At 41.4% G+C, this 5,774-nt stretch overlaps 1 long non-coding RNA gene across 2 annotated transcripts; it reads right to left on the bottom strand.

Annotated features, from left to right (window-relative positions):
• Positions 1 to 1,965: 1,965 nt before the first annotated feature.
• On the bottom strand, positions 1,966 to 4,443 carry LOC124249428 (uncharacterized). Of its 2 annotated transcripts, XR_006891393.1 has the most exons (3): positions 4,354 to 4,443; positions 2,221 to 2,336; positions 1,966 to 2,001 (listed from the first exon to the last, which is right to left on the bottom strand). It is a non-coding gene; the product is annotated as an uncharacterized LOC124249428 (long non-coding RNA). The 2 variants fall into 2 exon arrangements; XR_006891389.1 differs by lacking the exon at positions 4,354 to 4,443 and having other exon boundaries at positions 2,221 to 3,638.
• Between the last annotated feature and the right edge of the window lie 1,331 nt (positions 4,444 to 5,774).

The raw sequence follows: 5,774 nt of genomic DNA, 5'->3' as shown, positions 1-5,774 counted from the left end.
AACAGGGAAGGAGATGAAGCCAAGCAAGGGTGTTGTATCAGGGTTCTCCAAAGAAACAGAATCAATAGGAGATATCAGAATCATATGTATATATGATTATATATATATAAATTTTGATCTCGTAAGTTAGAAATTTATTATGAGGAGATGGTTCACATGATTATGGAGACTGAGACGTCCCATCATCTGCTGTCGGCAAGCTGGAGACCCAGAAAAGCTAGTGATGTAGCTCCAGTCTGAGTCTGAAGACCTGAGAACCCGGAGAACTAGCTGGATGACACCAGAAAGTCACAGTCATCTAAAGCATTAGTTTCCTTAAATATAAAATAAAAGGTTTGAGGTAGATGATCTCACCTCCAATCTTCCATAGATGATTTCTTCCCTAATAACATTAAGAATTGTCTTCATGTGTCTAGACTGTGCCTAGATTTTGAGATTCAAAGGTAAACAATACATATAGTGGACACTTGGCTTTTTTTCTTTGTTTCAAGAATCTAATCTTACTTTCCTATTCACTGATCTTTATTGGAGGGAATCCCCCACACGTGTGGTGTTGGTGGAAAATAGTGGCAGCTTCCCAAAGGGCCCAGATCCTCCCTTATCAGCCCCAACACAGGCAGAGTGCCTGAGCATCGTGGATCGACGGGGTGCTCTCTCCTAGAGTTTGAGTTTGGAGGAGTGACACCTGGAGGTGCAGATGATTTGGAGGTCCTTCCTTGCAGGCAGCAGTGGCTTGCTGACCACACTCTTCTGGAGTGTGGCCTCTACTGGGGTTCCTGATGCCCAGCCCCTTGGAGCCCCTTAGGCTGCAACTTTTCCATGCCTGGTCATACAGACTTGATTCCCCTGACATCTTTCTCCTACGTTCCTTCTCTGTTTAGTTAGCTTGCACTGTTAGCAGCCAAGAACCCTGACTAATAAAATACAACAAGCTCATACTATAAATAATATATTTAATAACTTCAAAAAGCCTTAGGTAGTGGGCCCCCCTGTAATGGCACAAACAGTAGATCCTACTATTTTCAGTCCTATATCATTGGTCAAGAGCTGTCGACATGTCTCTTTCCATCTCTGGAGGGTAAGCATCTTGGAGGCTGGGACTGCAGACTCTTGCACTGGCGTGGACTCATGTCTAGCAGAGACTCTCGCACAAATTAGGCTTTCGCTAATGAGCAAATGAATAAAAGGTAACATATCATGGTACAGACAAACAGAAAATGGAAAATTAGCACACAATTTTTTCTAAAACTCTATTCTGAGATTTTGTACACAAGTGCCTGAACAGACGACTGTTACTACAAGGATGTTTTTTTTTCAGATATTGATGAAAACGCTCTTTTATGTGCCTTTGTCTTCGTCCAGCTCTGTATCCAATTTGTTTACCCTGTTTTCAGGCATGAGGCTGAATGTCCCATGACTGTTGTTTTAGATGATGTTTATGTGCAATTTTCCCTTTGTTCCTTGTAGATAAAACTTCTTAATAACCATCAGATCAGATTCCGAAGCAGCTAAAAAGCAGTGGCTTGAGTGGTCTTCCATCTATCCCCACTCTCAGCAGGATCCAACAAAAACATCCCAAACAAGTGAAGATCTGTTTGCTTTAAAGACGCACAACAAAGAAACTGTGAAAGAAAAAGTAGTGAAGTGTGTGCCAGGCAAGAGAGAAGTTTCTTCTTATAGTTTTTTAAAATCATAAAAGATGAATTCATTATTATCCCAAGATCTCTTGAGTCAGAAATTCTGGCACCTGATTATTCTATAAAATCAGAATGATGGCATCCTTGGAGAGAGAGTTGCCTGGTAACTCAGATCCGAGCGTTGTCTTTAGATTCCTCTGGAATCATGTGTGTCTATTTCGGTTTTTCCGTTGAGCTCATTTCCTTCCCTATAATCTGAAAACTGAACAATTTTGGGGGACAATTCTACTTATAAGAAAGACTCTTTTCCTCCAGAAGATATTTTTAATCGGAAGTACAGCTGTCTTCACGCAGTTGAATCACTCTATTTTCAGGATTGTTGCATGAACATAAAAGAAAAGAAACAGAAAAAAATCCATTGACATACAAGAAAAGGAAAAATGCCAGCTGAGAGGAGATTTCAGATTGAGATGTATCGTTTTGAGGCTGAAAGCCAGACACGGGCTTTGTAAGAGAAGAAACTAATTTAGCATAAGATCAAAGTAAAATTTACCCATTTGAGAGATGCTTTGCAAACTCATACCTCCCCTCTGCAGCAAGGAGAGCTGTCCAGGTAGGCTCTTACTCGCCAAGCTCGGAAGCCCTGTGTCTACCCTCTTCTGAATTAGTGACCGGTCCCAGATCTTTTTTCATGCTGGTCTTAGACAAAAGAAAGTAAGATAACTGTTATCACTTAGGATTCTTTTGGATAAAAGCAAGAGAACCCAAGTGAGAGACCTTATACAAAAGGGAAATTATTGGAAGGATTTGGAGCTCTCACAAAAGCCTACCAGGTAGTTTGGAAAGGGGTTGGAAGCAAGGCTTTGGAAGCTAAGAGGCAGGAAGCACAGAAAGGCTGAGAAGGAGAAATAGGCTAGCAGGAGCCTGTGATGAGGTCAACGAACTTCAATGAGCCATTCTATCTTTGTATTACTCACTCAAGATTCATAATCCCAGGAGAGAACGTCAAATTGGCTGAGTCTAGGTCACATGCCTGGGCCTGCTGTACAAGGCGGTGAAAGGAGAGGTCTACTGGAAGGAGCCTCCCCAAACCCCTTCAGCTTCCCAGATTTACAGTCACGTCAAGACCGTCCACAATGGAGTGGCAGGGAGGTCAATCTCCCCCACACCCCTATCTGGTGCTATTAGGAAGGAAGAATGAATGCTAGGAAGTCAAAAAATGTCTAATGTTCACCACTGTCTTACGTTGTGTTCCCGGAAGCAGAGACGGAGGCAGGGATTCTCATATGAGAGACACAGTGCCAATGTGCTTTCAGGAGAAGGGAAGGGAAGCGGGATAGAGCAGGGGAAGAGGCGAAACAAAGATGAAGTTTCAGTTGAAGTCTAACTTCAGCCTGATCCCATGGGAAGTTCTGGAGTGTGAATGACACCACAGATTTGTCCCCTTTGAAACAAAGGGGCTCAGATTTTGTATCCTTTTATCGGTCAGTCATTCAGTGCACAATGATGCCCTTGAGGGGAAATATAGCCTCCTAGGCATTTCCAGTCAGGTGGCTCCCATTGGCCAAGAACAGTTCTCTGGAGAAGGGTGTAAGTTTGAGCTGTTAGCAGCAACACTTACAATACCTGGGGATCAGGGCAGGGCACCGGCAGCCTCTACTACAACCACAATGTAAAGGAAAGGTACTTGGATTTCACTTATTAAGTCCAGGGCTTCCCGTCTGTAGACCGGCACAAGCATCCTGGGACTTCCACTAATTCTGGGACAGCTCAGATGAAAGGGATTGACTATTTATTGTGTGTCTCATTGGGGAAAATAATGTAATTAACAGAAAGATACTAACAGACAGACTAAGAAGATGTAAAGTTTCTTAAAAGAAAAAGACGTGGAGACTTATGGGTCTATTCAAAGGACAGAGGCTAAAGGAGAGAGGGTTACAGGAAGGAGATCACTGAAAAAAAAAGGAAAGAAATAAGTAGACTTTCTAATGCGTTTGAAGAAATGCATTAAAAACAATACTTAAAGAAGCCTTATAGACCTAATGAGAAATTCGGGACTAATTCATGATATGTGCATAGAAAACTAAGCAAAAAGAAAAAAGAGGCTATTTTAACTCCAATAAAAATGAAAAGTTGTACAAGAAAGGAAATGTAACTATGATTAACAACATTTACAACATGAATAAACATTACTCGTCGCATATGATTAACAATAGTAATAATATGAGTAAACAATATTTCTACATTCTCAATGATCTAAGTATAATACAACTTTAAGTAAAATTTGTGAGAACTATATATATATACACCTATGGAGGAGGGCAGTAAGGGAAGCGGCCATTAAACAGAGTTTGATCCTCATCTTCCATAATGGTAAGTTATGCTGCATATTTGCTTATTTGCTCTCAAATTCATACCCTGCCTTTCCCCTCTTGCACAGGGCTACTCCTGTAAGCTGTGCTTCCCAGACCTTGATGACTGGCTTCTGGCTGAGTTCAGCCAATGGAAGTGCCAGGAGATTGGAGGGTGGGAGGGCAGGAGAAGCCAGGATAGTTCTCCTTCCCACACTGTCTGCCTTGGGCAACTTCTCTGGTAGTAGCTGCTTCTCCTCTATGGCTTCAGCTTCCTCCAAACATTCCCTGCTGATGCCAAGCCAGCCTATCTGGGTTGTTGCTTCCTCTGATGGCCTCTGTTAACACTGCCTTCTCCCACTGACCTGCTGGCCCTGGAGGTAACAGTGGCTTCTTGCAATTCTTGCAATCTCAGGGTTGCCTCCTCTTCCCCTGGTTATCCTTCCAGGTTTCTAATCCAAGGTTTCTCAGCCTTAATACTATTGCCATTTGGGCTGATCTTTGTTGTGGGTGTTGTCCTGTGTATTATAAGATGCTTAACAGCATCCACAGACAGACTCTACCCACTAGTTATTATCAGCCTCCACCCAGTTGTGCCAACAAAATGTCTCCTGACATTGTCGGAACATTGCCAAATGTTCCCTGGGGCACAAAATCACCCACCCCTAATTGAGAACTACAGTTCCAACCCCTTTATAGCTGTATTATATTTTCTCTATTAATTATCTGATGATGGTTTTATTTTTCTGACTTGAAACTGACTGATTCAGGAAACTATAAACAATGTCTAAATTTGATAAATCAAATATTAACATAACAAGCAGGCTATTTCAAAATATGCAACCAATAAAAGAATAAATAAAGTCTTGAATGCAGTTTCTTCTAGAGAGTAGGATCGAAGGGGAAGGAGGGGTGATTTTGAACGTTTTACTATTATTTTATTTTTAAAATTTGTGTATATATAGCTGATAAAAACAAAATACTAGGAAAAGAGAACATGGAAGATGTGGCCATTCTATTACCAGATAGAAAGTTCCAGAGAAAGGCTCCAAATTCTCATTCTCATGAGAGATTAAAGAAGTGCTTATTCTGGTCTTTTGTTTCTAATCTCATCTAAATCATATTCTCTTATATTTTACCCAGAGGCAACTGTGGCAGTCATCTAGCTTGAATCATGTATTTCTTTCTTTTCCAAGATAACTCCAGGCTGCCTCCTCCCTAATGGTTCTGGGTGGAGAACTGGCTAACCTGGTTGTAATTATGTAGTAGTCAGAGAAGACAGGAAAAAACACTATGATGAAAACACTATGGTAAAACTCTCTGGTAAACAGTGTGGTAGAACACTATTGAAATAACATTAGAGTCCCTGGATCTTCGTGGGTTGTCTCCCCCTAAAAAACGGATGTGTTGGCTGCTGGTGGGAATGCAAACTGGTGCAGCCACTATGGAAAACAGTATGGAGATTCCTCAGAAAACTAAAAATAGAGCTACCATACGATCCAGCCATCCCACTACTGGGTATCTATCCAAAGAGCCTGAAGTCAGCAATCCCAAAAGTCCTGTGCACCCCAATGTTTATTGCAGCACTGTTTACAATAGCCAAGACGTGGAAGCAACCTAAGTGTCCAGCAACAGACAAATGGATAAAGAAGATGTGGTACATATATACAATGGAATACTGCTCAGCTGCAAAACAGAACAAAATCATTCCATTTGCAATAACATGGATGGACCTTGAGAGAATTATGTTAAGTGAAATAAGCCAGCGAGAGAAAGATAATCTGTG

This window comes from Equus quagga, chromosome 1 (genome assembly GCF_021613505.1).
Source record: "Equus quagga isolate Etosha38 chromosome 1, UCLA_HA_Equagga_1.0, whole genome shotgun sequence".
NCBI lineage: Eukaryota > Metazoa > Chordata > Mammalia > Perissodactyla > Equidae > Equus > Equus quagga.
Note: the sequence above shows the minus strand (reverse complement) of the source record. Positions and strands in the feature narration are given on the sequence as shown.